The sequence below is a fragment of the Perognathus longimembris genome, chromosome 19 (genome assembly GCF_023159225.1).
Source record: "Perognathus longimembris pacificus isolate PPM17 chromosome 19, ASM2315922v1, whole genome shotgun sequence".
Taxonomy (NCBI): Eukaryota; Metazoa; Chordata; class Mammalia; order Rodentia; family Heteromyidae; genus Perognathus; species Perognathus longimembris.
This window is the reverse complement of record NC_063179.1, coordinates 30,067,828-30,091,646: the sequence shown is the minus strand read 5'-3', so window position 1 is coordinate 30,091,646 and position 23,819 is coordinate 30,067,828. Positions and strand designations below refer to the sequence as shown.

Here is a 23,819-nt window from a genome sequence, read left to right as displayed (position 1 = left end):
CTCCATATTTGTTTTTGTTAGTTTTCTTGATAAAGGACATTCTTACTGGGGTGAGATGGAATCTCAATGTTGCTTTGATTTGCATTTCTTTTATGGTCAGTGATGTAGAGCACTTTTTTGTATGTCTCTTGGCCATTCTCATTTCCTCATCAGAGAAGTTTCTTAAGTCTTTAGCCCACTTGTGAGGGGATATTGGTACTTTGCGGTTTTGTTTTGGAGGAATTTACTGTTTTTAGTTCTGCATATATATTACATATGAGGCCTTTTTCTGTTGTATGGATGGTAAAGATATTTTCTCAATCTGTAGGTTTTCTGTTTAACTTGCTAGATATGTCCTTTGCAGTGCAGAAGTTCTGCAGTTTGATGTAGTCATACTTGTTCATTCTTTCTTTCATTTGTAGCATTTCTGGGTCTTTGTTCAGGAATTTCTGTCCTGTGCCAAGGAGCCCCAGTGTTTCTCCTACTCCTTCCTTTACTGTTTTCAGGGTATCTGTTTTTATTTCTAGGTCTTTGATCCATTTGGAATTGATATTGGTGGAGGGAGATATATAAGGATCTAGTTTTAGTTTGTTGCATGTGTTGAACCAGTTTTGCCAGCACCATTTGTTAAAGAGGCTATCTTTCCTCCAGACTATTTTTTTAGATCTTTCATCAAAGATTAAGTAGACAGAGTTCTGTGGGTTCATTTCTGGGTCTACAATTCTGTTCCATTGGTCTTCATTCCTGTTTCTCTGCCAATGCCAAACTTACTATAGCTTTATAATAGAGCTTGAAGTAGGGTATTGTAATTCCTCCAGCACTGTTCTTTCTGCTTAGGATTTTTTTTTGATATTCTGGGTCTTTTATTGTGCCATAGGAATTTATGGATTGCTTCCTCTATTTAAAAAATGGTGTTGGGATATTAATGGGTATTGCATTGAATTTGTAGATAGCCTTTGGCAGTATTGCCATTTTGATTATATTAATCCTCCAAATCCAGTAGCATGGGAGGTTTTTCCATTTCCTTAGTTCTGCTTTAATTTTGTTTTTCATGTTTTTAAAGTTCTCATCATAGAGGTTTTTCATTTCTTTGGTTAAGGTTATTCCTAGGTATTTTATGTTTTTGGAGGCTATTGCAAAAGCAATTGCTTTCCTGATTTGAGCCTAGTTTTTCAGATCATTAGCATATAGAAAGGCCATTGATTTTTGAGGGTCTACTTTATATCCTGCAACTTTGCAAAGTTTTGGATCAGCTCTAATAGCTCGGGAGATGAGTCTATGGGGTTCTTTAGGTATAGGTCATGTTATGTGCAAAGAGAGAAAGTTTAACTTCATCTTTTCATATTCGGATCACCTTTATATTTTCTTCTTGCCTAATTGCTCTGGCTAGGAATTCTAGTACTATGTTGAAGAGAAGGAGAGAGAGAGCAGTCGTCCCTGTCTTGCTCCTGATTTTAAAGGGAATGGCTTTAAATTTTCACCATTTAGAATTATGCTTGCTATTGGTTTGTCATGTCATAAACTGCCTTTATTATATTCAAGAGTGTTCCCTGAAATCTCAGTTTTTCCAAGGCTTTTAGCAAAAATGGGTGCTGGATTTTATCGAATGGCTTTTCCACATCCAGAGATATAACCATGTGGTTGTTTACCTTGCTCTGGTTGATGTGGTGGATTACATTAATTGACTTGCGTACATTCAACCAACTTTGCATCCCTTGGATGATTCCAGTTTGCTCGTGGTGTATGATTTTTTGGATGACTTGTTGAAGTAGATTGGCCCAAATATTTTTGAGAATTTTTGTATCAGTGCTCATCAGGGAAATCGGTGTACACTTCTCTTTCTGTGATGAGTCCCTGCCTGACTTTGGGATGATGGTTGTACTGGCTTCATAGAATGTGTCTGGTAGTGAACTTTCTCTTTCAATTTCATTGAAGAGTTTGAGAAATGCTTCTGTGAGTTATGTTTGGAAGGCCTTGTAGAATTCTGCTGTGATTCCGTCTGGACCTGGGATTATCTTGGATGGGAGAGGACCTATTGCCGTTTCTATGTCAATGCTGGATATGGGTCTGTTTAGAAGGTTTAAATCTTCATGGTTGAATTTGGGGATATCATTTTTTTTTAGGAAATCTGGCTTAGCTCACCTGGCTTCTGGCTTAGTTCACCTGAGTGTGTGAGCTGCAGTCCGGGACAAGCCTCCCATCTGGGCAGGCGTTGTTCTTCTGGATGGAGCTGGCTCTCACTGGTCGGTCCCTCTTGCCTTTTTCAAAGATGGTCCATTGGTCCTCACTTTCCCCAGGCCTGCTTTAGGTCCAGTCTGGTTTGACTCTATGCCAGTGTCCAAGATGGCACTTTGCTCTGGTGGTGGGGAAAGGGCTACCTCCCAGAAGCTGCTCTTTGGGCATGAGTGAGAATGGCTTTTGTGGGGTACTCATGCTTTCTCTGTGATTTCAGCTTGTCCGTGCTCAAGCTGCGATCTGCATCTGTCTGCCGCCATCTGGAGGAGTTCTCCTTGGTCACTGTTGTGTGCTTTAGGTGCACAGAGACCAGGGTACTGTGCCAGCTCTGGCACTAGCATGGCAGAGGAATGACGCCCAGAGATCAAATCTGTGTTTTTAGGAGAGCAAAGTCAATTTTTCCTTCTTGGCAAGAATCCCTATACTGTTATAACTTACTTGGGCTACCATTCTAGGCGTAAAAGTTTCTTTGGAGTGGTAAAACTGTGATGTCGGAGGATGCTCAGCTACAGCTCTGGTGCTCCTCTGCCATATTCCAGGAAGTCTTTTTGTAATCTTTGTTTTAAAAAAATAATTAATTATTTATTGTCAAAGTGATGTACAGGGGAGTTACAGTTTCATACGTAAGACAGTGGGTACATTTCTTGTACAATTTGTTACCTCCTCCCTCATTTCCCCCTTCCCCCTCCCTTTTTCCCTCTCCCCCCCATGAGTTTTTCAATTGGTTTGCATCAAATAATTTTGTAAGTATTGCTTTTGGAATCATTTGTCTTTTTAGCCTTTATTTCTAGATTTTGATATTCTCTTTCCCTTCCCTAGTTCTAATACCAGTATATACAGTATCCAGGGTACTCAGATGAGATACAGTGATGTCACATGGACAACCACAGGAAGGGGATACAAGAGGATCATCAACAACAACAACAGAAAGCTAAATCTAAAGTTTCACATGGTATGTTTAAATTAATTACGACACTGATATATCACTCATTTCCATAACATGGAGATTATTTCCCTTAGCATCATCTTTTGTGTTCATGAGAGTGTAGTTATTGGGCTCTTGTGATCCTCTGATGTGACTAGCCCAAACCTGTAATAACTATTTCCTATGAGGGAAACCATAAAGTCCATGTTTCTTTGGGTCTCCCTCCCTTCACGTAGTATAATTTTTTCCCAAAACTTTACATTTCCTTACAAATGGGGCAATGTCTTTCTTTCTGATAGAGGAATAAAATTCCATTGTGTATGCATACCACATTTCCTGATCCACTTGTCTACTGAGGGGCATCTGGGTTGATTCCATATTTTTGCAATGACAAATTGTGCTGTGAAGAACATTGTTGTGCTGGTATTTTTTGTAATCTTGAAGTCAGTTGTTTATATTAACAGAAACTAAAGATTGATAGTGTATATTTTATGTAGAAACTCAGCTTGTAACAGAATAAAATGGATTTGTAAACTTTTATCTCTGGTTAAATATTTATTTGGGGCAAGTTTTTGTAGTGAAGGAGAGAGTACAGAAAATGTTCTTCTAGGAAAAAGCATATATACATACAAGTTTCCAAGTTGAGAGTTTATTCTTACCACATGAATTTTTTTTTTAAAAAAAATGTACAGAGAACTTCCAGGAAGACAGCGGAGGAGCTGCAGAGCACTACCTGAGCTCCCTCCGACATCACAGTTTTCTCACCCCATAGAAACTTTTACTCCTAGAAAGACAGCCAGAGTAAGTTCTAATAGTACAGGGATTCTGGCCAGGAAGGAAAAATCGACTTTGCTCATCTGCAAACACAGATTTGAGCTCCAAGTGGCATCCCACCGCCACGCCAGTGCCGGTGCCTGCACAGTACCTGGCACAGCAACCCGCACTCCCCGCAGCGAAAGCACAAAGCATAGACCAGAGACAAATACTCCAGACGGCAGCTGAGCACAGATGACCTGAAATCACAGAGAAAGCATGAGTACCCCCACGAAAGATATTCTCACTCGCACTCACAGAGCAGCTTCTGCAAGGCAGCCCTTCCCCCACTGCCAGGGCAAAGCGCCATCTTTGCTACTGGCATAGGGTCAGACCAGATTGGAACTAAAGCGGGCCTGGGGAAAGCGAGTTCAAAGGAGCCATCTTTGGAAAGGGCAAGAGGGACCGACCAGTGAGAGCCAGCTCCGCCCAGGAGAACGCCCCCTGTCCAGGCTGGAGGCGTGTCCTGGGCCTCAGCTTAGCCAGAGGTGCCTCCTGCCCACGGGAATTTCTAAATTTAAACCAAAAGCGGCAAGCAGCTCCCGGCGGCATGGAAACGCCAGACAGGGGAACAAACAGTTCCTGAGAAAGTTAAACGGTCCTGTCACAGAGGAAGCCCAATTCTCAGCACGAAACGGAGCTGTGTTCCATAGTCACCTCCACCAAGGTGGCTCCCACTCCCAGGAGGGAGGAGCCTCCCCCAGGCAAGCAACTCTCAGCCAGGCTGAGTCCACAGCCTATTCAAAACCAGGCGTTAAAGGCAGTAGCCCCACAGCAGACAGAGGAGCCATGATTCCTGAGACTGCTCAAGTCCCCATCTATAGAGGACGCCCAAGGCCCACCTGCAAGCTGTGCAAACCACAGAGACCCAGGATTGCGCCAAAACGGAAGAAGGGTCAGAACAGAACCACCCTGCAAACTGAAATCAAGTCAAACCCAGCCAATCAGGAAAATAGACGGCAGACCATCACAAGGAAACCAGAGACCGGGGAAAGACCACCCAAACAAGGAGGACTCCATTTTTTTTCTTTTCAAACAATTTTTAAACTTAAAAAAATTTTTTTTTTCACCTCTGAAAGGTCATTGATTTTTTGTTTGTTTGTTTGTTTTATATTTTTACCTGTTGGTTTTATCAAGTTTTTTTTTTATAATTTTCTGTTTATTTGGGTTGTTCCTTTTCTGGTTTTCTTTCCTATTTATTTTTTTTTATTTTTAAATATTTTTTTTCTGTTTTGTGCATCTGTCTTGCACTATTTTTACTTTATTTCTCTCTTTGCGTTCTCTTTCTTTAAAAATTACTTTCCTATGAATAACACCTCCATTCTTTTCTGCTAACTCTCAATTGTCTATCATTTTAACCTTGTTCTTTCTATTGATTCAACTCTTCTCCACATTTCCACGTCATTGAAACTAAACCAAAATCACCCCCCCCCCCAATAAATTTTCCTCTATTCTCCTTACTACCTCCAACTTACCCTCTAGACTTACTGCCTGGACCTCCAGTTTCCATTGACTCCTGGTTATTGGATAGAGGGTATCCCAGCTTAATCCGAGTGATTCAAAGGGGTTCATAGAGAAAGCCAGTTCTAAAAGAACTTAATATAAAAACAAGAATTCCTTATACGGTTGAAAGAGTAAATAAGTAACTACTGAATACAGGGCCCAAGATTTGTTGTTATATTGAAATTGTATTCTTTAGGAACACCAAATCTAATTTTATAGACAGGGATACAGGCTATCTGTATATAATTGTGAACTTGTAAGATATACACAACAGTGCTTCGTAAGAGCTGCTTTGAATCTTAAACGGTGCTCATAGGTGCTGTTAGAGTGGCATTCACAATTCAAATGGACAGAAGGAACACAAGAAAGATGGCAAACAATGAAGTCTTATCCCCCACTCAAAACAAGCAGGAAGCAGAGCAGTCAATCAAAGACATAGAAGAAAACCCCCAAATAGCTCTACAAAGGAGGCAAAGCAAAAATTAATGCATGGCATCCACAAATAGAAAGATAAATGAACTTCAAGAGTCAAATGAAAGGGTAGCTAACCTGCTTAAACATTTGAGAGACAACCCTCAAAACCATAGTAATGAAGTTAATGAAGTAAAGAAGTCCATACAAGACCAAAGAAATGACATGGAAATCATCAGGAATGACCAGTCAGAAGGAAAAGAGATTTGAAATCAAGTAGCTAGGCTACAGTCCTGACTAACTGAAGCAGAGGATCGAATTTCAGGAGGTCAAGATCCCTCAGATTCTATGGAGAAAGAAAGAAATCAATACAAATCCAGTCCAATCAACAAAACAAATCGCTATGGGAGATTCAAGACACCATCAGGAAGCCCAATTTAAGGATAATAGGTACTGAGGAAAACTTGGAGAAAGTAGTAAATGGGATAGGCAACCTATTTAGCAGAATATAGCTGAGAACTTCCCAAATATCCAGAAGGAAAGGCCTATACAGATACAAGAGGCATTTAGAACCCCAAACCGACCAGACCAGAATAGGACATCCCACGACACATTGTGATCAAAACAGGATCAGTAGAGTACAAGGAAAGAATCCTTAAAGCTGTTAGGGAGAAGAAAACAATCACATATAAAGGAAAAGCAATCAGAATTACCCCAGACTTCTCAGCAGAGACCATGAAAGCAAGGAGAGCCTGGAATGAAGTACACCAAACACTAAATAAAAATAACTACCAACCAAGAATTTTGTACCCAGCCAAACTCTCCTTCATAGCTGAAGGTCAAATAAAAGTCTTCCACAGTAAGGAAAAACTGAAACAATATATCTCCACCAAACCAGCTTTACTGAAAATCCTCAAAGATGTACTATACAGGGGAAATAATCAAGATCCCAACACAGACAGAGAAATGAACCCTAAATAGTAAACATCAGATCAAGAAATGGGAAGACACAGCTTTAAACAAAATAGTGATAATGAAAGGAACAAACGATCATCTCTCAATTCTAACTCTCAACATTAATGGACTTAATTCTCCAATCAAACGACATAGGCTCGTAAGTTGGATCAAAAATCAAGATCCATCTTTCTGCTGCCTCCAAGAGACACATCTATGCAGCAAAAGTAAACATCTTCTAAAAGTGAAAGGCTGCAATCAAATCTATCAAGCAAATGGCCCCCATAAGCAGGCTGGAGTTGCAAACCTAGTATCAGACAAAATTGACTTCAAATTAAAAAAGGTAGAAAGAGACAAAGAAGGTTACTACATACTAGTAAAGGGATCTCTCCGACAGGAAGATATAACCATTCTAAATATCTACACACCAAATACAGGAGCACCCAACTTCATCAAACAAACACTACTGACTCTAAAAACACTCATAGACCCAAACACATTGATAGTTGGGGACTTTAACACTCCACTGTCACCGCTGGACAGATGAACACGCCAAAAACTGAACAAAGAAACCACAGAACTAAATAATTGCATAGACCAACTAGACTGAACCGACGTCTACAGAATATTCCACCCAGCAACAACATGATACACATTCTTCTCAGAAGCACATGGAACATTCTCCAAAATAGATCACATCTTAGGGCACAAAGAAAATCTGTACAAATTCAGAAGTATCAAATCCATTCCCTTCATTCTCTCAGACCACAAGGGAATAAAATTAGAGCTCAACTCAAACAGCCACCACAGAAATTGCTACAATTCATGGAGACTAAACGACACACTGCTGAACCATCAGTGGGTCATTGAAGAAATTAAAAGGAAAATTCAAATGTTTACGGAATTCAACCAAGTTGAGGAAACGAAGTACCAGCTCCTTTGGAACACAGAAAAGGCAGTACTCAGAGGAAAATTTATATCTCTTCGTGCATACATCAACAAACTGGAGAAACAGCAACTCAGTAATTTAAGGAAGCACCTTAATTTCCTTGAGAGAGAACAACAAGCCAAACCCCAAGTCAATAGATGGAAGCAAATAATTAAAATCAAATAAGAATTAAATCAATTAGAGATGAAAAAAAGCATTGAAAGAATCAACAAAACAAAGAGTAGGTTCTTTGAAATTAATCAACAAGATAGACAGACCCCTGGCAAACCTGACCAAAAAACGAAGGCAGCACACTGAAATAAAGAAGATAAGAGATGAAACAGGTAACATCACCACAGAAATAACCGAAATTCAGAAAATAATATGGGACTATTTTGCAAACCTTTATGCCAACAAATTAAAGAACCTGGAAGAAATGAATGATGCCAAGAAAAAATTCATATCCCCAACTGAACCATGAAGATTTAAACCTTCTAAACAGACCTATATACAGTATTGAAATAGAAATGGCAATAAATGATCTCCCATCCAAGAAAAGCCCAGGTCCAGATGGATTCACTGCAAAATTCTACAAGGCCTTCAAAACAGAACTCACACCAATATTTCTCAAACTCTTCAATGAAATAGAAAGGGAACGTTCGCTACCTGACACTTTCAATGAAGCCAGTATAACCTTCATCCCCAAACATGGCAGGGACACATCAGGGAAAGGGGAGTATAGACCGCTGTCTCTGATGAACATAGATGTAAACATTCTCAACAAAATTCTGGCCAATCGATTTCAACAGGTCATCAAAAAAATCATACACCACGATCAAACTGGATTATTCCCAGGGATGCAAAGTTGGTTTAATATATGCAAGTCAATTAATGTAATCCACCACATCAACCAGAGCAAGCTAAAGAACCACATGGTTTTATCTCTGAATGCGGAAAAAGCGTTCGATAAAATCCAGCACCCATTTATGCTAAAAGCCCTGAAAAAACTGGGATTCCAGGGAACATTCCTGAATATAATCAAGGTAGTTTATGACAATCCAACAGCAAGCATAACTCTAAATGGTGAAAAACGAAAGCCAATCCCTTTAACATCAGGAACAAGGCAGGGATAGCCTCTCTCTCCCCTGCTCTTCAACATAGTACTAGAATTCCTAGCCAGAGCAATTAGGCAAGAAGAAAATATAAAGGGGATCCAAATAGGAAAAGATGAAGTTAAACTACCTCTCTTCACAGATGACATGATCCTATACATAAAGAATCCCATAGACTCTACCCCGAAGCAACTAGAGCTGATCCAAAACTTTGGCAAGGTTGCAGAATATAAAATAAACCCTCAAAAATCAATAGCCTTTCCCTATGCTAACGACCTGAAGACCGAGGCGGAGATAAGGAAAGCAACTCCTTTTGCAATAGCCCCCGAAACATAAAATACCTAGGAATAACCTTAACTAAAGAAGTGAATGTCCTATTTGAGGAGAACTTTAAAAGCTTGAAAAATGAAATTATGTCAGAACTAAGGAAATGGAAAAACCTCCCATGCTCCTGGATTGGGAGGATTAATATAATCAAAATGGCAATACTGCCTAAGGCTATCTACAAATTCAATTTAATACCCATTAATACCACAACACAGTTTTTTTTTAATAAAATAGAGGAAGCAATCCAGAAATTCATATGGAACAATAAAAGAACTAGAATAGCAAAAACAATCCTAAGCAGAAAGAACAGTGCTGGAGGAATTACAATACCCTACTTCAAGTTGTATTATAAACCTATAGTAATAAAAACAGCTTTGTATTTGCACCGTGAACAGGCCTGAAGAGCAATGGAACAGAATTGAAGACTCGGTATTGAACCCACAGAACTACGCCTACTTAATCTTTGATAAAGGAGCTAAAATAATAGTTTGGAAGAAAGATAGCCTCTTTAACAAGTGGTGTTGGCAAAACTGGCTCAACACATGCAACAAACTAGAACTAGATCCTTATATATCACCCTGCACCAAAATCAATTCCAAATGGATTAAAGACCTTGAAATCAAAACAAACACTCTGAAAACACTAACGGAAGGAGTAGGAGAAACACTTGGGCTCCTTGGCACAGGATGGAATTTCCTTAACAATGACCCAGAAAGGCTACAAATCAAAGGAAGGGCGGACAAATGGGACTGCATCAAACTGCAGAGCTTCTGCACAGCAAAGGACATAGCTCGCAAGATAAACCAAAAGCCCACAGATTCGGAGAAAATCTTTACCAGCCATTCAACGGACAAAGGCCTCTTCTCTAAAATATATGCAAAACTAAAAAAATTACCTTTTTCCAAAACAAAACCACAAAAAACCAATAGCCCCCTCATCAAGTGGGCTATAGACTTACAAAGAGACTTCTTTGACAAGGAAATGAAAATGGCCAAGAGACATATGGAAAAATGCTCTACATCACTGGCCATAAAAGAAATGCAAATCAAAACCACATTGAGATTCCATCTCACCCCAGTAAGAATGTCATATATCAAGAAAACTAACAATAACAATTTTTGGAGGGGATGTGGCCAAAAGGGAAAACTACTTTATTGTTGGTGGGTATGTAAACTGGTTCAGCCACTCTGGGAAGCAGTATGGAAATTCCTCAGAAGGCTAAATATAGAAATCCCCTATGACCCAGCAGCCCCACTTTTGGGTATCTATCCAAAAGAACACAAACAAAATCTCAGTAATGCCACCAGCACAACAATTTTCATCGCAGCGTAATTTGTCATAGCTAGAATCTGGAACCAACCCAGATGACCCTCAGTAGACGAATGGATCAGGAAAATGTGGTCCATATACACAATGGAGTTTTATGCCTCTATCAGAAAGAATGGCATTTCCCCATTTGTAAGGAACTGAAGGACTTTGAAAAAATTATACTATGTGAAGTGTGCCAGATCCAAAGAAACATGGACTCTTTGGTCTCCCTTATTGTGAATAATTAGTACAGGTTTAACCAAGTCATAGCAGAGCATCACGATAGCCCAATAGCTATACCCTTATGATCACATAAGATGATGCTAAGTGATATGAACCCCATGTTATGGAAACGATTGTTATATCACAGTTTTAACTACTCTCAACGTCCCATCTGTATCTGTAGCTTCTATTATTGATGATGTTCTTGTATCACCTTCCAGTTGTTGTACCTACACTATCTCTGTAATCTTATCTGAGTATACTGGAAACCGTGTATACTGGTATTGGAAGTAGGACATTGAAAGGGAATACCAAATTGAGAGACACAGGGTAAAAAAAAGACAACAACAAAAGCAATACTTGCAAAACTGTTCGGTGAAAGTGAACTGAACACCTCGGGGGGGGGGGGGGAAGGGAAAGCGGGACGAGGGAGTGGGGTATGAGGGACAAGGTAACAAACAGTACAAGAAATGTATCCAATGCCTAGCGTATGAAACTGTAACCTCTCTGTACATCAGTTTGATAATAAAAATTTGAAATAAAATAAAAGCCACGTTTTAATGCAGAAAAAAATCATGTACAGAGAAATAATCATTCACCTGCCATCCTAACTACCACATTATATTCACTTTTAACTTTGTTGTATATATTCACATAATTTTATTTTCTTATTTGTATGTGTGGCCATGTTTCTCTTTATATATGCCATTTGCTTTTTGTCTGAATGTTTCTATCTTCCAGAAACTTGTACATTAAGGTTCTGGCCCTCAAGTTGATGGTGTTAAGGGTGAGGTTTAGGTCATGTCAAGCCCTCATGAAGGAGACCCATTCCCTTACAACAGAATCTCAAGGGAAGGTTTTTAACACTTGAGTCCACAATGAAGAGAACTGTCCATGAATATTAGGTGGTGTGGCAACAATCATCTTCCTACTCTCAAGAATAAATTGTTATTGATAAGAAAAACAGACTGTAGTATTCTGTCAGACACGCTCAATTGGGCTACAAAGCCATGTTTTCAATAGCAATGTATAGAATCTATGTAAGATTTTAAATTAATGTTAAATCATTAATTCAAAATAAAGCTTTAATACATTGACATATTTTGTATTTGGGGAAATATGTGATAAAGTCTAATAAAAACATTCAGCATTCTTGTTGTTCCTAGTTGAATTTTACCTATCAGCCCCACCAGCAAGCATGTAGAAATCCTCACTGTAGGTACTTGTGAATGATCTTATTTGAACATGTCTTTATAGATGGAACCAACCATACGTTCCTAGTATTTATCCAGTATGACAGTTTCCTTTGTAAATGGAAGAGCTGATTGAAAATCATAGTATGTAAAGAAGAACTAAATTATTTCTAATATCAAATATAAGTGACATCCTGAGAGCACTAGAAGCTGAAAGGGATAAGGAAAAAAGAACCTTCACAGGAGTGTGGGTCTGCTACCATCTGAATTTGAACCTCCAGCCTTCAGTTCTGTAGGAGAAAGACAAGATATTACTGTTATATTATGCCATTCTCTTTTTTACTGCTGCCTTCCAGCCTGGTAGTGGCATTTCCTGTAGAAAATATAATAATTTCACCTCTACTCTTCCTCAGATCAGTAATTCTTTATAGAAAATTGTTTCTTCAAGAACCCTTTGTAACTCAGATCTTTTCCTATACAATTGGGAGGTGTGTGTTTGGACTTGAGGGATTCTGGAATAATTTCATTTTTCTAAGTTCTATAAGGACAAGCCTAAAGATACTCATTTGCATGAGGGATTGATAATTACCTGCTATTCTGGGTATTAGGGCTTTATCCAAAACTTCAAGTCATGGGGGGATATTCTCATTCTACATTCTGTTAAGCATACATGTATTTATAGAAGTAAAATTTTATGCTAGGATATTCATGCAAGACGTGAGAATGGCAAAATAAAAGATAACTTGTAATTGTTTAATTTATGCAAATCAATGGAAAATCTTGTCTTTATTACAGTGATTATTTTTAGAATACTGGCAGTCAAAGGCAAAAGGCATGCTAAATGCAAGGATACAGGGAAACATAGTATTTTTATCAATGCACCAGCTCCATTTTGTACCTGGCACAGAAAGGTGAATGACACAATGAAACCATTTGTCATGGGTAATCACAATTACTGTTAATATTTCCTTCCCTATAAAGTTCCTATGACTTCCTTGAACTCTGTTATCAATTTTGGCCAATTGACTTCAACAGGTCACCGGAAACATCATACACTATGACCAAACTGGATTCATCCCTGGTATGCAGAGCTGGTTCCATATACGCAAGTCAATCAATGTTATCCACCACAACAACTACAGCAAGGTCAAGAATCACATGATGATTTTGCTAGATGCAGAAAAAGCATTTGATAAAATCCAGCACCCATTTATGATAAAAGCTTTGAAGAAAGTAGGATTCCAGGGAATATTCCTGTACCTAATTAAGGCCAAATTTTGTTGATATTTTTGCATCAATGTTCATCAGGGAAATTGGCCCATAGTTCTCTTTCCTTGATTATTCCTCGCTTGGTTTGGGGATGAGGGTTATACTGGCATCATAGAATATGTTTGGCAGTGAACTTTCTCTTTCAATTTCATTGAAGAGTTTGAGAAATACTGGTGTGAGTTCTGTTTTGAAGTTCTTGTAGAATTCTGCTGTGAATCCGTCAGAACCTGGGCTTTTCTTGGATGGGAGATCTCTTATTGCAGTTTCTATTTCAATGCTGGATATGGGTCTGTTTAGATTTAAATCGACATGGTTGAGTTTGGGGATATCAATTTTGCTAGAAAATCGTCCATTTCTTCCAGGTTCTCAAATTTGTTGGCATACATTTTGGTTGTTTCGGTGGTGATTTTATCTGTTTCATCTCTGCTCTTGTTTATTTGGGTGTTCTGCCTTCGTTATTTGGTCAGATTTGCTAGAGGTCTGTCTATTGTTTTAATTTTTTCAAAGAACCAACTCTATGTTTTGTTGATTCTTTCAATTTTTTTAAAAAAACTGTAAGTCATTTAATTCTGATTTGCTTTCAACTATTTGCTTCCATCTATTGGCTTGGATTTTGGCTTGTTGTGCTCTTTCCAGGAGCTTAAGGTGTTTCCTTAAGTTGTTAAATTGTGGTTTCTCTAGTTGGTTGACGTAGGTACGCAGAGAAATAAATTTTACTCTGAGTACTACTTTTGCTGTCTCCCAAAGGAACTGGTACTTTGTGTACTCATCTTGGTTTAATTCAACAAACGTTTGAATTTCTGTTCAAATTTCTTCAATGACCCACTGGTGGTTCAGCAGTGTGTCGTTTAGTGTCTGTGAATTGTAAGATTTTCTGTGGTGGCTGCTTGAGTTGAGCTCTAATTTTATTCCATTGTGGTCTGAGAGAATGCAGGGAATAATTTTGATACTTCTGAATTTGTACAGAATTTTTTTGTGCCCTAAGATGTGATCTACTCTGGTGAATGTTCCATGTGCTGCTGAAAAGAATGTACATTCTGGTGTTGCTGGATGGAGTGTTCTGTAGATGTCGGTGAAGTCTAGTTGGTCTATGCAGTTGTGTAGTTCTGAGGTTTATTTGCTCAGTTTTTGGTGTGTTGATCTGTCCAGGGTGACAGTGGAGTGTTAAAGTCCCCAACTATCAATGTGTTTGGAACTATGAGTGTTATTAGAGTCAGTAGTGTTTGCTTGATGAAGGTGGGTGCTTCTGTATTTGGGGTGTAGATATTTAGGATGGTTATATCCTCCTGTACGAGAGATCTTTTTTATTAAATGTAGTATGCTTCTTTCTCTGTTCTTACCATTTTCAATTTGAAGTCAATTTTATCTGATACTAGGATTGCAAATCCAGCTTGCGTGTGGGGGCTGTTTTCTTGATAGATTTGATTCCAGCCTTTCAGTTTTAGAAGATGTTTGCTTTTGCTGGATAGATGTGTCTCTTGGAGGCAGCAGAAAGATGGATCTTGATTTTTGATCCAACTTATGAACCTATGTCGTTTGATGGAGAATTAAGTCCATTAATATTGAGAGTTAGGATTGAGAGATGATCTTTGTTTCTTTCATTATAGCTATCTTTTTAAAAGCTGTGTCATCTCCATTTTTGAACTAATATCCTGATTTTCTACTTAAGGTTTATTTCTCTTTCTATATTGTGATCTTGATTATTTTCCATGTGTAGCACATCCTTGAGTATTTTCTGTAAAGCTGGTTTTGTGGAGATATATTGTTTCAATATTTCCTTACTGTGGAAAACTTTTATTTCACCTTTTGGCTATGAATGAGATTTTAGCTGGGTATAGCGTTCTTGGTTAATAGTTATTTTTCTCTAGGTTGTGGCATGCTTCATTCCAGGATCTCCTGGAATGTCTGGACTTATTCTTATTACTTTTCCTTTTTATGTGAGTCTGTTCTTCTCCCTAGCAGCTTTAAGGATTCTTTCCTTGGTCTCTATTGATTCTGTTTTGATTACAACATATCTGTGGCATGTCCCCTATTGTGTTCTGGTCAGTTTTCGGTTCTAAATGCCTCTTGTATCTGTATAGGCCTATCCTTCTGTATACTTGGGAAGTCCTCAGCTAATATTCTGTTAAATAAGTTGCCTATTCCATTAACTTCTTTCTCTAGGTTTTCCTTGATACCTATTAGCCTCAAATTGGACTTTCGGCTTGTATTTTGGACCTCTTGGAGTCATCTCTTTTTCTGATTGGATTGGTGTTTTATTGTTTTTTTATTCTAGGGAATCTTCAGTTCCTGAGATTTAATGCTCTGCTTTATCTAGTCTCCTCTGTAGGCTAGCTACTTCATCTAGAAACTCCCTTCATCTGACTGGTTGTTCTTGATGGCTTCCATGTCTTTCCTATAATTTTCTCTTAGGTCCTGAATGGACTTCTTTACTTAGTTAATTTGGTTCTGAATGCTGTCTCTCAAATCTTTAGCTGGGTAGCTATCTTTTCATTGGACACTTGAAGTTTATTTATCTTTCTTTTTGTGGAGGCCATGAAACCTCTATTAATTTATGGTTCACATTGTCATACTCTAGAATAGATGTCTGAAGAGTAAAACTTTTCATTTAACATTTTTTTTAATTTTTATTATAAAACTGATATACAGAGAGGTTACAGTTTCATACGTTATGCACTGGATACATTTCTTGTACTGTTTGTACATGTCCCTCATACCCCCTCCCCCCTCCCCCTTTCCCCCCCTGAGGTGTTCAGTTCGCTTACACCATACAGTTTTGCAAGTATTGCTTTTGTTGTTGTTTCTCTTAGTTTACCCTTTGTCTCTCAATATTGGTATTCCCTCTCAATTTCCTAATTCTCATACCAGTATACACGGTTTCCAATATACTCAGATAAGATTACAGAGATAGTGTAGATACAATCCAAGAAGGTGATACAAGAACATCATCAACAGTATAAACTACAGATACACATGGGATGTTGAAAGTCGTTACAACTGTGATATAACAATCATTTCTATAAAATGGAGTTCATTTCACTTAGCATCATCTTATGTGATCATAAGGGTATTGCTATTGGGCTCTTGTGATCCTCTCCTGTGGCTTGCCTAAACCTGTGCTAATTATTCCCAATAAGGGAGACCATAGAGTCCATGTTACTTTGGGTCTGGCTCACTTCACTTAGTAAAATTTTTTCCAAGTCCTTCCATTTCCTTACAAATGGGGCAATGTCATTCTTTCTGATAGAGGCATAAAATTCCATTGTGTATATGGACCACATTTTCCTGATCCATTCGTCTATGGAGGGGCATCTGGGTTGGTTCCAGATTCTCGCTATGACAAATTGCACTGCAATGAACATTGTTGAGCTGCTGGCTTTACTGTGATTTTGTTTGTGGTTTTTTCGATAAATACCCAAAAGTGGGGTTGCTGGGTCATAGGGGAGTTCTACATTTAGCCTTCTGAGGATTCTTCATATTGGTTGCCAGAGTGGCTGAACCAGTTTACATTCCCACCAAAAATGAAGTAGGGCTCCCTTTTGGCCACATCCCCTCCAACAACTGTTATTGTTAGTTTTCTTGATATATGACATTCTTACTGGGGTGAGATGCAATCTCAATGTGGTTTTGATTTGCATTTCTTTTATGGCCAGTGATGTAGAGCACTTTTTCATATGTCTATTGGCCATTCTCATTTCCTCATCAGAGAAGTCTCTTTGTAGGTCTTTAGCCCACTTGATGAGCAGGCTATTAGTCCTTTGTGGTTTTGTTTTGGAGGAAGTTAATTTTTTTAGTTCTGCATATATTTTAGAGAAGAGGCCTTTGTCCATTGAATGGCCGGTAAAGATCTTCTCCCAGTCTGTGGGATTTCTGTTTATCTTGCAAGCTATGTCCTTTGCCGTGCAGAAGCTCTGCAGTTTGATGCAGTCCCATTTGTCCAACCTTTCTTTGATTTTTAGCATGTCTGGGTCTTTGGTAAGGAAGTTCCGTCCTGTGCCAAGGAGCCCAAGTGTTTCTCCTACTTCTTCCTTTAGTGTTTTCAGGGTGTGGGTTTTGATTTCAAGGTCTTTAATCCATTTGGAATTGATTTTGGTGCAGGGTGATATAAAAGGATCTAGTTTTAGTTTGTTGCATGTGTTGAGCCAGTTTTTCCAGCACAATTTGTTAAAGAGGCTATCTTTCTTCCAAACTATTGTTTTAGCCCCTTTATCAAAGATTAAGTAGGCGTAGTTCTGTAGGTTCATTCCCGGGTCTTCAATTCTGTTCCATTGGTCTTCAGGACTGTTCCGGTGCCAATACCAAGCTGTTTTTATTACTATAGCTTTATAATACAACTTGAATTTGGGTATTGTAATTCCCCCAGCACTGTTCTTTCTGCTTAGGATTGTTTTTGTTATTCTAGGTCTTTTAAAATTCCATATGAATTTCCCGATTGCTTCCTCTATTTCATCAAAACATGGTGTTGGAATATTAATGGGCATTGCATTGAATGTGTAGATAGCCTTTGGCAACATTGCAATTTTGGTTATATTAATCCTCCCAATCCAGGAGCATGGGAGGATTTTCCATGTCCTTAGTTTTGACTTAATTTCGTTTTTCAAGGTTTTAATATTCTCCTCAAAGAGGTCTTTCACTTCTTTGGTTAAGGTTATTCCTAGGTATTTTATGTTTTGGGGGGCTATTGCAAAGGGCGTTGCTTTCTTGATATCAGCCTCGGTCTTTGGGTCGTTAGCATAGAGAAAGGCCGTTGATTTTTGAAGGTTTATTTTATATCCTGGAACTTTGCCAAAGTTTTGGATCAGCTCTAGTAGCTTGGGGGTAGAGTCTATGGGATTCTTTAGGTATAGGATCTTGTCATCTGCCAAGAGAGAGAGTTTAACTTCATCTTTTCCTACTTGGATCCCCTTTATATTTTCTTCTTGCCTGATTGTTCTGGCTAGGTATTCTAGTACTATGTTTAAGAGCAGGGGAGAGAGTGGCCATCCCTGCCTTGTTCCTGATTTTAAAGGGAATGGCTTTAGTTTTTCACCATTTAGAGTTATGCTTGCTGTTGGTTTGTCATAAACTGCCTTGATTATATTCAGGAATGTTCCCTGGAATCCGTTTTTCCAGGGCTTTTAGCATAAATGGGTGCTGGATTTTATCAAACGCTTTTTCCGCATCCAGAGATAAAACCATGTTGTTCTTTAGCTTGCTCTGGTTGATGTGGTGGATTACATTAATTGACTTGCATATATTAAACCAACTTTGCATCCCTGGGAATAATCCAGTTTGATCGTGGTGTATGATTTTTTTGATGACCTTTTGAAGTCGATTGGCCAGAATTTTGTTGAGAATTTTTGCATCTATGTTCATCAGGGAAATCGGTCTATAGTCCTCTTTTGCAAAATAGTCCCTTATTATTTTCTGAATTTCGGTTATTTCTGTGGCGATGTTTCCTGTTTCATCTCTTATCTTGTTTATTTGAGTGTGCTGCCTTTGTTTTTTGGTCAGGTTTGCCAGGGGTCTGTATATCTTTTTGATTTTTTCAAAGGAACTTACTCTTTGTTTTGTTGATTCTTTGGATGGGTTTTTTTCATCTCTAATTGATTTAATTCTGTTTTGATTTTAATTATTTGCTTCCATCTATTGATTTTCGTTTTGGCTTGTTGTTCTCTCTCAAGGAAAGTAAGGTGCTTCCTTAAATTATTGAGTTGCTGTGTCTCCAGTTTGTTGATGTATGCACTCAGAGATATAAATTTTCCTCTGAGTACTGCCTTTGCTGTGTCCCAAAGGAGCTGGTACTTTGAGTCCTCAACTTGGTTGAAGTCCATAAACATTTGAATTTCCGTTTTAATTTCTTCAATGACCCTCTGATGGTTCAGCAGTGTGTTATTTAGTCTCCATGAATTTTAGCAATTTCTGTGGTGGCTGTTTGAGTTGAGCTCTAATTTTATTCCATTGTGGTCTGAGAAAATGCAGGGAATGGTTTTGATACTTCTGAATTTGTACAGATTTTCTTTGTGCCCTAAGATGTGATCTATTTTGGAGAATGTTCCATATTGTGCCGAAAAGAATGTGTATTCTGTCCTTGCTGGGTGGAATATTCTGTAGATGTCTATTAAGTCTAGTTGGTCTATGCAATTGTTTAGTTCTGTGGTATCTTTGTTCAGTTTTTGGTGTGTTGATCTGTCCAGAGGTGATAGTGGAGTGTTAAAGTCCCCAACTATCAATGTGTTTGGGTCTATGAGTGTTTTTAGAGCCAGTAGTGTTTGTTTGATGAAGTTGGGTGCTCCTGTATTTGGTGTGTAGATATTTAGAATGGTTATTTCTTCCTGTAGGAGAGATCCTTTTACTAGTATGTAGTAACCTTCTTTGTCTCTTCTTACCTTTTTTAAAGTGAAGTCAATTTTGTCAGATACTAGGATTGCAACCTCAGCCTGCTTATGGGGGCCATTTGCTTGATAGATTTGTTTCCAGCCTTTCACTTTTAGAAGATGTTTACTTTTGCTGGATAGGTGTGTCTCTTGGAGGCAGCAGAAAGATGGATCTTGATTTTTGATCCAACTCATGAGCCTATGTCATTTGAGTGGAGAATTAAGTCCATTAATGTTGAGAGTTAGGATTGAGAAATGATCGTTTGTTCCTTTCATTATCACTATTTTGTTTAAAGCTGTGTCTTCCCATTTCTTGATCTGATGTTTACTATTTAGGGTTCATTTCTCTGTCTGTGTTGGGATCTTGATTATTTTCCCTGTATAGTACATCTTTAAGGATTTTGTGTAAAGCTGGTTTGGTGGAGATATATTGTTTCAGTTTTTCCTTATTGTGGAAGACTTTTATTTGACCTTCGGTTATGAAGGAGAGTTTGGCTGGGTACAGAATTCTTGGTTGGTAGTTATTTTTATTTATAGTTTGGTATACTTCATTCCAGGCTCTCCTTGCTTTCATGGTCTCTGCTGAGAAGTGTGGGGTAATTCTGATTGCTTTTCCTTTATATGTGATTGTTTTCTTTGCCCTAACAGCTTTGAGTATTTTTTCCTTGCACTCTGCTGAAGCTGTTTTGATTACAATGTGTCAGTGGGATGTCCTATTCTGGTCTGGTCCATTTGGGGTTCTAAATGATTCTTGTATCTGTATAGGCCTGTTGGAGAATTAAAGTCTCCAACCAGTGGAAAAATTTAGCCCCGGCACGGTTACTCCGATGCCTCATTAGCACACTAATAGGCCCTTGGGAACACATTCCCAGTAAGGAGTTTCTGGTGTTTGTGGGCCAAAGGAAGCCACCAGTTGTTGTGAGAATCTCCTTTTTCCCCCTACTTAGCAAGTCTCCAGGGAGACTTGCTTGACCAGCTGCCTTTAATGTTAGATTCTCACTATAAACAGAAAAGTCTCCTCACTGTTATTTTCACAAGTACTTGGAGAAGTCAAGATTGAGATAGTAGCTAGTAGATAATTATAGTTCTACCTAGGTTGTATACAGTTCCTTGCTTTGATATCAACAATCTTTGTAGTCACTACCTCCTGTAATTAGAAAGGCATGGTATCAAGTTCCTGCCCTCACAATAGGAAATTTCCTCCACTTCTGTATTTGAGACAAATGTCATACTGTATTGATCTTTTACCCTGTAATTGTAAAATTGGTTTCTAACCCTATATAAACCCTGGCCCTCTTGGAATAAAGTATGCATTGGTTCACTCGCCTTGCATCCCCCGTGTCCTGATTTCGACTGCAGTTACCCAGGTTCAACATCTGGCGCCCGAACAGGGAACTGACAATTGATACACAGGAGACTGCGGAACTGCCGAGCTCTCGAGTGAGGTGAGAGATATTTTTAATTCACAGGAGACAAGGGATCTGTGTGGTGAGCTCCTATTCTTAAAAAATTACGGGGTTATGGGACAAGCTAAACCAACTCCATTTTCTAATTTTATCCACCATGTATTGAAACGGGACGGAGCTATGGTCTCGTGTTCACAAAGAGATGAGTGTGTACAGGTAGTGGAGTATAATCTATGGTTCCCAGAGGGAGATACTTTAGAAGTCTGGGAAAGAGTAGAGAATAGTATGGAAAATGAATATCGGTGTGGAGACAAGGGTCCAGTTACATTTTGGTCTGTTTGGGCATTAATACATACAGCCGTGAGCATGATGTCTCCTGATGCTATCATAACATCAGCTGCTGAGCCAGAGGCTGACGTGGAAAAAGCTATGAAGGCTTATAATTTGTCCGGGGAGGTAAAAACTCAAATTGGGTAGGAGCTAAAAGACATGGCAACACCTGAACTATCTCCTGTCAGTTTTGTTAAAGAAAAATTAACATCAAATAAGCCTTCAGCCTCTACCTATGCTCCTTCAGAGAATGATGCTAATTTAGGCAGCTCAGCAGTGCAGTCAAAGTGCTACAGATGCTCTTTCGATCTGCCAGGTGCAGTCAGGAAGGTGAAAGTAAAGAACAAATAATTGTGGCCGTGGAGCCCACTTTTACTTTAATTAATCTAAGTCCTATGGTTCTGCTTCTCTCTCTTGCTATCAAACTTTTCCTGTCATTCAACCCCCTCCAACCGGAGGTGTAACACAGCCCCCTCATTAACAAGATATTGACCAGGGTCACTTAACTTAGGACAGCTGTAATACGGGGCCGTCTCATGGCTCCCTTTCAGTGAAGGAGGCTTCCCCATCATCTTTTCTTTACAACCAGGCACTAGCAGGGGAGCTGACACTCCCTGTTTTAGTCCATCAGCCTGGAATTGGGGAAGGACTAGTGATTTTTCTTTTACTTCTCAAGAGAATTTTTACTACAATTGCACTTTTAATTTGCGCCTGCGCTACATGTTTCATGTGTCTTTGTCCTTGTTTGATTAGTTGTGTTTCGTGTGGAGTGCTAAATTGGGAAAAAAAAGTCCTCTGGTGGGCGGCCTCGGCAGGTTGATTGCCAGGGGATGGAAATCTCCACTGGGGAGGATCCCCCTGAGAATTTTCAGGGCCCCATGGACTTTCCATCACTCTGGCTGGCAGCTTGTGGACGCTGGACATGCCATCCAAGGCGTAAAAGCCTCTGTTTCTATGTCCTGTTTTGTCTTGACTAGTTTTGTCTTTGAGATTGGTACCAGTTTTAAACATAAACTTTTGTTTCCCTTATTTCTGTTGTCCATTTACATGTCTATGGACAAAACATTTACTAGGTACTGTGTCTCCTTCTGCAAGAAGACAGAAAAAGTGCAGGCTGCTAAGAGCTGAGTTCAAACAGCTGGCTAGGCTAATCTTAGCCTGAGAGTAAACACTAAGAGTCAAGTGCTAGGTCGACTCAGTAATACTCCAGGGGACCCCAACCCAGTTACCTTCAGTGTTTAGTATGCTAAGATACTTTGCTAAAACTAATAGGCCCTAGTGAATAAGACTAAACAATGTTAAAATCATTCATTAAAGGTTTTAAGTTTTGGTCATTACAAGAGTAAGATTGGAAAATACATCTTTTGCCACTAAAAGATGTATGGCTGATAGTTGTTTGGACTGCTTTTAAGTTCTTTTTACATTAATACCGACATATGTGAATGTATGTATGTGTGTGTGTGCGCGCACAAATGTATGTGGGTGTGAATGTGTTCAAGATTAAAAATGTATGATGTAAAAATAGGTTAGTTTAACTTTAAACTTCAAAAGATCATCGAGTTTGGGCTTTACCAAAAGCTTTAAAGGATTATTACTTTATTTTAAAAGGAACTTTAGTTAAAAAATTCTTTAATTCATGGTTAAAAATAAATAAATAAATAAATAAGAACTTAGCATGGGCCCTTGAACCTATCCTCAGTAGTGAGGGGTAAACTGACAAAAGTGCAGTTTAGCCGATCCACGTGATGGGACAGCCGTAGGGTGGCGTCCATTCATAGTGGGAGAGGGCAAGCTGGACCCAAGGCAGTTCATCAAGCTCTAAGGAGTAGGATGGAGATAGGCCCATTCTATAGGACAGGCCAATGAAGGCCTTTCTTTTATTTCTTTTGTTTTCAGGTATAAACATTGGAAACCTCAGGGTAAAATGTATGATTTGACTGATACTTCTAAAACTGTCCCTTAGGATGGATTAAAATTGGAATATCTTAAAGGAGAGTTAAAAGTTTATTTACCTGATATAACTCAATTTCTGTACAGGTTTGCAATTTGGATGTATTAAAAAGGCAAATATGCTAACTCTGAAATCTCATGGTTATAATTCTGGGGCACACTGCTAAGTGTACTCTTGTTACAATTGTTTTGGGTATCACTTTAATAAATCAGGTACTAAATTTTTTAAGTGTAAACTGTACTGTAACAGTAAGATTAACTATCTTAAGTCACATATAATCAGGTAAATATTTTAAAGTATATAAACTAATGGGGGATAAAAGTACACAACTTTCATTAACTCTCTGTATATAGGAAAATGGCTCTTTTAAAGCAGACAACCAGGAGGCAATGTGCCCCCTGGGCTTCAGTTTTTCTATACAAATACAGGCTGAGGTAAAGGTGTGAAAGCCTCTACTTTAAAAGGTTTTAGAATGCCTTTCTAGATAAGAAATTTGGAAGTGAAAAACAAGCAGCATGAAGCAATGGGTGATACCTAGGCTCCAGATTTCTTTTAATACAACCAGGCTTGGTAAAAGACTTGAGATAAAAAATGTAT

The 23,819-nt window shown here is 38.7% G+C and overlaps 1 long non-coding RNA gene across 1 annotated transcript; it reads left to right on the top strand.

The window, feature by feature from the left end:
- Positions 1–212: 212 nt before the first annotated feature.
- Positions 213–17,119, top strand: LOC125367408. The gene is made up of 3 exons (XR_007214079.1): positions 213–365; positions 16,886–16,889; positions 17,107–17,119. It is a non-coding gene; the product is annotated as an uncharacterized LOC125367408 (long non-coding RNA).
- Positions 17,120–23,819: the final 6,700 nt, after the last annotated feature.